This window comes from Bos mutus, chromosome 8 (assembly GCF_027580195.1).
Source record: "Bos mutus isolate GX-2022 chromosome 8, NWIPB_WYAK_1.1, whole genome shotgun sequence".
NCBI lineage: Eukaryota > Metazoa > Chordata > Mammalia > Artiodactyla > Bovidae > Bos > Bos mutus.
In genome coordinates this window covers 14,938,326-14,947,395 of record NC_091624.1, presented here as the reverse complement: position 1 = coordinate 14,947,395, position 9,070 = coordinate 14,938,326, and positions in this window count along the sequence as shown.

Sequence of the window (9,070 nt, the reverse complement as noted above, 5' to 3'; positions counted from 1 at the left end):
GCCTAAATGACTGCTAGTGATTCCTTCTGCTTCAGCCCTCAGTGGTATTCATTGTATTTACCTAATTTAGTGACAGTTTAAGACAGTTTTGTTGTCCTGACCCATGCAGGAACAATAATACTAACACAAAAGAAGATTTCTTCCTCTTCCCATATTTCAGTAAAAATTCCTCTGTGAGGTATAATGGTTGTTACAAAAAAACTGAACCCTGAAGTTCAGGCTCAGTAAGGAAGCCAAAGATTGCAAATGCCATTAGCAAAACTGAACCACAGCCGAAGCCTTGGTCTGAACAGTGTTGCCTTTAGGCATTATATACAAGATATATACAGTCCAGAGTACATATCTTAATTAACAAGGTTTGAAGAGCAAGAGGTAGATCTGCCTATGTTTTAAAACAGTTAATAAACTATCCTAATATTACCAGCCTAAATTATTCTGTGTATCCCTTAAACTATGTAATACAGTATAGTTGAGAAAAAAATTTCCATTCAGAATATTTAAAATCAGAAATGTGCTTCATTTAGAAGGATAAATTTCAGTGATTTGGAAAATTAATTTATCCACAATAAATCATTCTATGACTTGATTTTTTTAACTTTCTATTTTGCATTGGGGTATAGCCAGTCAACAATGCTGGGACAGTTTCTGGTGAACAGTGAAAGGATTCAGCCATACACACACATATTCATTCTCCCCCAAATTCCCCTCCCAACCAGGGTGCCATGTGCTATAGAGTAGGGCCTTATTGGTTATCCATTTTAAATATAGAAGTGTGTACATGTCCATCCCAAACTCCCTAACTATCTCTTCTTCCAATCCTTCCCTTCTGGAAACCATACGTTTGTTTTCTAAGTTTGTGAGTCTCTTCCTCTTTTGTATGTAAGTCCATTTGTAAATGATTTCATATTTTTAATAACAATAAAGATAGATCATAATTTGGCCGATTATTGCTCTATGGCTAGGAGTATGAAAAGTGTGTAAATTTAACCAAATTTTGATCCTTACCACTTCTAGAGTTTTTTACTATAGCCTAAAGATTCTGAACACACAGATTTTTCTTGTGTCCCAATTTTAATTATCAATCCTGTTAAGTCCAAATAGGGGTAGAGAACTAAGATGTCCCAGAGGGCAGATAGTACGTCTCATCTACCTGAGATCCATTCATCAGTCAACTACTAACTGTGTCTCTTATACCAGAACTTGGTACATAGAGAATGCAAACTGGCGAGTTGCGCCCTTATCAGTACAGATTCTAGTGAATATAAACAAAGACCTCCTCCTAAGGTTACATCATTTATGCTGAGCACATCGTTGATAAATGCTGTAATATACTCTAAGGAGTCTCTCAATTTCTTTGGATCTTATTTCTTTCGCCTCAGATCCCAGCAATGCATCAACTATACTGAGAAAGAAATCAGGAATGTGTTGTCCTCATGAGTTTGTTCCTGCATTAAGTCACGTCTAGTGCTCAGGAAGCATGTCACGTGCTCTGAAATGTCTACATCAAGTGCCAAAACCTCTTGTCACACAGAAGCCTCCTGTCTCAGCAGCTTCTGCCAGCATCACGAACTACAGTGAGGGTAACCCACCACTGGATTATGTAGGACAGTCTTGCTTTTTCATTTTTTATGCCTTGTATCAGGCTTAAAAACATGACTGAATAAACTTTGTCATACAGTTCTACTGATTCTGTCTCATTAATTTTATTGAGAAAATTCCTGGTGTGGTCTATAAGCATCAGAATGTCATTTAAAACAAAACACAATGTAATGGCTTCTTCAAACTCAAGAAACTTGTGGAAAATAAACATTAGCCATTTGTTGCAGTAATGAGGTAAATGAAAGTGTGCCAACTGGGTTGGGATCCTGTCTGCCATATTTGAGTTATTTTAGCTCTTTAAGCCTCCATTTCTCTATCTACAAAATAAATTTTAAAACATTTATTACCAACTACTACATGTTCTAACTCCTTGGAAATGCATCCGTGAATAAAACAAAATCCCTGACCCTACTGAGCTTACTGTACACGGAGAATGTATTAAAATAAGCCAGTGAAGCAAAAACTGTGACATTATTCCAGCAGTTTATTTCTTACACAAATAACATTTTAGATATTTTTACATTACAATAAAAGAGAAAAGATTTTTAATCTATTATGAGATAAAATAAAACTTTAAAAGGAAAAAGAAAATTAGAAAATCATCACTTAGAAGCCACCACAGTAATAATTGTTCATGCAAAACTTACCAACATATGCTAAAAACTAGTAGGTGACAATCCGAAGAGAACAGAACATTTATATAGTCTCAAATATTTTCCCACATGATACTGCTGAGTTTAAAAGAATTAACACCTATTTTTAGGAAAGAGAATGCAACCTAAGTCTTAGCCTATATGTGTATTACCATTACTCTGGCCACAGGATTTTTAGGTTGGATCACCTTAACCAAGACATCAAAGGTAATATCTCTAGTGATGAGAAAAATTCATAGGTACTGTATACATCCTGATACAAGGCATAAAAACATGTTCTATGATACTCCTGTTAAAAAAGCATAGCCTGGATCGAAAAATATGGAAATATTAGGGAAACCCAAATTGAAGGGTACTGTACAAAAAATTGAATAGTACTCTTCACAAATGTCAAGGCCATGCCAAAAATAGAAATACTGTAGAACTCTTTCAGATTTAAAAAGACTACAGAGACATGACAACTAAATGCAGTGTGTGATTCAAAATTGGATCCTAGGCCAAAAAAATACATTCTGTTGTTTCGATGATATGAAGAGGACAACTGGTGAAATTGTTAGGCCTGGAGGCCAGATAATAATACTGTAGTAATGTTAATTCTCTAATTGTGACCATTACAGTATGGTTATATAGGAAAATGCCCTTGCACACTTGTTATGTAGAAGAATGCCCTTGCACTGAAGTATGTAGATCAGAAAACTAACATCATGGCATCTGGTCCCATCACTTCACAGCAAATAGATGGGGCAACAATGGAAACAGTGACAGACTTTATTTTGGGGGGCTCCAAATCACTGCAGATGGTGACTGTAGCCATGAAATTAAAAGATGCTTGCTCCTTGGAAGAAAAGCTATTACCAACCTAGACAGTATATTAAAAAGCGAGACATTACTTTGCCAACAAAGGTCTGTCTAATCAAAGCTATGGTTTTTCCACTAGTCATGTACAGATGTGAGAGTTGGAGTATAGGAAAGCTGAGTGTGGAAGAATTGATGCTTTTGAACTGTGCTGTTGGAGAAGACTCTTGAGAGTTCACTGGACTGCAAGGAGATCCAATCAGTCCATAGTAAAGAAATCAGTTCTGAAAGGTCATTGGAAGGACTGATGCTGAAGTGGAAACTCCAATACTTTGGCCACCTGATGCAAAAAACTGACTTATTGGAACAGACCCTGATGCTGGGAAAGATTGAAGGCAGGAGGAGAAGGGGACGACTGAGGATGAGATGGTTGGAGGGCATCACTGACTCATTGGAAATGAGTTTGAATAAACTCCAGGAGTTGGTGATGGACAGGGACACCTGGCATTCTGATGTCCATGGGGTCTCAAAGAGTCGGACACGACTGAGTGACTGAATTGATATAATGATAAAGTGGTCTGTGTCTATCTTTAATTTTTCTCAATATTTCAGAAAAAGAAAAAAAATACATATATAAAGAGACAGAGAGAGAGAGAGACAGAAAAGAGAGAGAATAAAGTTAAAAATATTTTTTAAATCGAAACATCTGAGAAACATAAGTGAAAGGTATATAGGAATTCTTTGTACTATATTTTCAATTTTAGTGTTGTTATGATCTGGTAGTGAACAACCTAACCAATGAATCCAAATTAGCATCACTTAAAGTGGGATAAGCTGATATTTTACGCCCCTTGATGTGACGCAATATGAAACAGACAACATCATCTATGATGTATTCCTGCCAAGAATGTTTTATCTCAATCTAACCCTTTACACATAGTTTCCAATTAACAGAAAATAAAGGAACAGAAGAATAGGTAAAATGACACCAAGTGAAAATAATCAGAGAAGCTCAGAATGCAGAACATTCTATAACATTCTATAAGACAATTACCCTGGACTCATCATAATGTAAAATATCAGGGAAGGAAAAAAAAGATATGGGGAAAAGAGAGGGTTTGCATTGTGATTCAGAACAGTTCACTTCAGTTCAGTCACTCAGTTGTGTCCAACTCTTTGTGAGCCCATGGACTGCAGCACGCCAGGCCTCCCTGTCCATCACCAACTCCCAGTGTTTACTTAAACTCATGTCCATTGAGTCAGTGATGCCGTCCAAGCATCTCATCCTCTGTCATCCCCTTCTCCTCCTGCCTTCAATCTTTCCCAGCATCAGGGTCTTTTCAAATGAGTCAGCTCTTCACATCAGGTGGCCAAAGTATTGGAGTTCAGCTTCAACATCAGTCCTTCCAATGAATATTTAGGACTGATTTCCTTTATGAAGGACTGGTTGGATCTCCTTGCAGTCCAAGGGACTCTCAAGAGTCCTCTCCAACACCACAGTTCAAAAGCATCAATTCTTTGGCACTCGGCTTTCTTTATAGTCCAACTCTCACATCCATACATGACTACTGGAAAAACCATAGCTTTGACTGGATGGACCTTTGTTGGCAAAGTAATGTCTCTGCTTTTTAATATGCTGTCTAGGTTGGTCGGTCATAACTTTCCTTCCGAAGAGTAAGCATCTTTTAATTTCATAGCTGGTCACCATCTGCATTGATTTTGGAGCCCCCAAAAATAAAGCCTTACCATTTCTATTGTTTCCCCATCTATTTGCCATGAAGTGATGGGACTGGATGCCATGATCTTAGCTTTCTGAATGTTGAATTATAAGCCAACTTTTTCACTCTCCTCTTTCACTTTTATGAAGAGGCTCCTTAGTTCTTCTTCACTTTCTGCCATAAGGCTGGTGTCATCTGCATATCTGAGATTATTGATATTTCTCCCAGCAATCTTGATTCCAGCTTGTGCTTCATCCAGCCCAGAGTTTCTCGTGATGTACTCTGCATATAAATTAAATAAGCAGGGTGACAATATAAAGCTTTGACATGTTCCTTTCCCTATTTGAAACCGCTCTGTTGTTCTTTGTCAGGTTCTAACTGTTGTTTCCTGACCTGAATACAGATTTCTCAAGAGGCAGGTCAGTTGGTCTCGTATTCCCATCTCTTGAAGAATTTTCCACAGTTTGCGGTGATCCACACAATCAAATGCTTTGGCAGAGTCAATAAAGCAGAAATAGACGTTTTTCTGGAACTCTCTTGCTTTTTCCATGATCCATGCATGTTGGCAATTTGATCTCTGGTTCCTCTGGCTTTTCTAAATCCAGCTTGAACATCTGGAAGTTCACGGTTCAAGTATTGTTGAAGCCTGGCTTGGAGAATTTTGAGCATTACTTTACTAGCATGTGAGATGGGTGCAATTGTGCGGTAGTTTGAGCATTCTTTGGCATTGCCTTTCTTTGGGATTGGAATGAAAACTGACCTTTTCCAGTCCTGTGGCCACTGCTGAGTTTTCCAAATTTGCTGGCATAATGAGTGCAGCCCTTTCGCAGCATCATCTTTTAGGATTTGAAACAGCTCAACTGGAATTCCATCACCTCTGCTAGCTTTGTTCTTGAGATTCTTCCTAAGGCCCACTTGACTTTGCATTCCAGGATGTCTGGCTCTGGGTGAATGATCATACCATTGTGATTAGTTGGGTCGTGAAGATCTTTTTTGTACAGTTCTTCTGTGTACTCTTGCCACTTCTTCTTAATATCTTCTACTTCTGTTAGGTCCCTACCATTTCTGTCCTTTATTGAGCCCATCTTTGCATGAAATATTCCCTTGGTATCTCTAATTTTCTTGAAGAGATCTCTAGTCTCTCCCATTCCATTGTTTTCCTCTATTTCTTTGCACTGATCACTGAGGAAGGCTTTCTTATCTCTCCTTGCTATTCTTTGGAACTCTGCATTCAAAAGGGTATCTCTTTCCTTTTCTCCTTTGCTTTTCACTTCTCTTCTTTTCACAGCTATTTGTCAGGCCTCCTCAGACAGCCAGTTTGCTTTTTGAATTTCTTTTTCTTAGGGATGGTCTTGATCCCTGTTTCCTGTACAATGTCACAAACCTCCATCCATTCATCAGGCACTCTGTTTATCAGATCTAATCCTTTGAATCTATTTCTCACTTCCACTGTATAATCATAAAGGATTTGATTTAGGTCATACTTGAATTGTCTAGTGGTTTTCCCTACTTTCTTCAATTTAAGTCTGAATTTGGCAATAGGGGTCATGATCTGAGCCACAGTCAGCTCCCGGTCTTGTTTTTGCTGACTGTATAGAGCTTCTCCATTTTTGGCTGCAAAGAATATAATCAGTCTGATTTTGGTATTGATCATCTGGTTATGTCCATGTGTAGAGTCTTCTTTTGTGTTGTTGGAAGAGGGTGTTTGCTATGACCAGTGTGTTTTTTTGGCAAAACCCTATTAGCCTCTGCCCTGATTCGTTCTGTACTCCAAGGCCAAATTTACCTGTTACTCCAGGTATTTCTTGACTTCCTACTTTTGCATTCCAGTTCCCTATAATGAAAAGGACATCTTTTTTGAGTGTTAATTCTAAAAGGTCTTGTAGGTCTTCATAGAACCATTCAACTTCAGCCTCTTGGGCATTACTGGTCAGGGCATAGACTTGGATTACCATGATATTGAGTGGTTTGCCTCAGAAACAAACAGCGATCATTCTGTCATTTTTTTAGATTGCTTCCAAGTACTGCATTTTGGGCTCTTTTGTTGACTGTGATGGCTACTCCATTTCTTCTAAGGGATTCTTGCCCACAGTAGTAGATATAATGGTCAATGGAGTTAAATTCATGCATTCCAGTCCATTTTAGTTCGCTGATTCCTAAAATGTTGACGTTCACTCTTGGCATCTCCTGTTTGACCACTTCCAATCTGCCTTAATTCATGGACCTAACATTCCAGGTTTCTATGCAATATTGCTTTTTACAGCATCGGACTTTGCCTCTATCACCAATCACATCCACAACTGGGTGTTGTTTTTGCTTTGGCTCCATCTCTTCATTCTTTCTGGAGTTATTTCTCCACTGATCTCCAGTAGCATATTGGGCACCTCCTGACCTGCTGAGTTCATTTTCCAGTGTCCTATATTTCTGCTTTTTCATACTGTTCATAGGGTTTTCAAGGCAAGAATACTAAAATGGGTTGTGATTGTTTCAGATTAAAAGGGTCTAAAAGAGATAACATCCAAAGGCACTATACAATCCTAGCTTGGATCCTGTTTCCAAAAACATTTTTTAAAGCTCCAAAAAGAAATTATTTGAGACAACTGGGAAAATTTAAATCTGGCCTGAGTATTGGATGATATGAAATTATTGCTAGTTTTCCAATGACTCATAATTAGTATGCAGCAGATTGTCCTTATATTTAGGAGATGTTTGCTGAATATTTCAAGATGAAGTGCCATGATGTCTACAGTGTACTTTCAAAGGGTGCTGAAAATTTTATGGCATGAGAAAGATACAAACAGAGAGAGAGAGTAAATAGAGCAACTCATTAATAATTGTTGAATCTAAATAAAGAATATATGGGTATTTATTATACTATTGTTTCAATTGCTTATGTAACAGGTTTTATAATAGCACTGAGGGGGAATAAATAATAATGCTTTTACCTTCATAATATATTCCTATTGGTCTTCTTCTAGAGATTTAAAAATTTGAAAGTAAGCAAGAGAATGAAAAGACTTTAAAAGCACATCATTGTTCACAAGCTTTGTTCTAAAACCTCACTAAATTTAAAAAGATTAACACAATTTACCTCAGGGTTGTGTTTGTAGCACAGATGAAGGAGGGTTGACCAGCTACAGTGATTCCCTCAGTGAGTAGCAACATACAGGATAAGACATAATTGTGGCCGCATCAAAAGTTAACTCCCTCCAAGTCTGGGGGTGACTGTGAGATCTTCCTGAGACTGTCTCCAGGTCTGAGACAGACAGCAGAGGTGGATGTAAACTTTCTTTTCTAATTCCTTTCTGACATGTGGAGCTGTTCTATTTCTAGACATGAAGCCAGACTATTTCTTTCTCAAAGCCATCCATGTATACTGAAGATGGATACACTTAACTGCCAATGCTACTGAGTTTTGTGTTTTGCCTTGTATTTTCATAAGTATTATTATGATAGTATGTGTATGATTTTATCAATGAGAGATGGGGAAACAGCACAACTGCACACTCTGCCTTCTATGTGTGAACTAAGTAACAGATATATGGGTGTCTAATCACCAGAAGCTTTGAAGGAAGTGATGTGATAGGCTGCTGATCACATGTTATCTGTTATTCACACAGTGATTTGTGAACTGAAGAGCTAGCAGCAAAGTCTGTACTTTATGCAACTGTTACTGTTGTTTAGTCACTAAGTCATGTCTGACTGTATGTGGCCCCATGGACCATCGCCCGCTAGGCCCCTCTGTCCATGGGATTTCCCAGGCAAGAATACCAGAGTAGGTTATTTTCTTCACCAGGGGATCTTCCCGACCCAGGGTTTGAACCTTCATCTCCTGATTGGAGGTGGACTCTTTACTCCTGAGCCACTCTATGCAATTACTAACAATTAATTTATCTTGAGAACTGAAATTTGAACCCTGTTATTGTTTTTCATTCCATAATCATGCCTATGCTATCACTTTAGCCTCTTTTTTAGTGCTCCTTGAACACCCAAGAAAAAGTGTTACTGGGTGAACCAGTGTTACTGAATCTGTGTTATATGGAAACCTGGAGAACCCAGGCAGGGAATAAAAAACAAACCATTCAGATGAGCAATTGTACTTGACTAATCCATGAATCTTTGTTTTCAGAAGGATTGCCATGAAGTTTCAAGCCAAGAAATGACCCCAGTGAACCAGAAAAAGGCCATGAACAAAGCTCAAGTAGTCTACCAATAGGAAATCAGGATTAGTACATCGTTTTTCTGTGTACCTATGAAAACCTATCCTACTAATCAATCCTAAAGGAATTCAACCTTGAATATTTA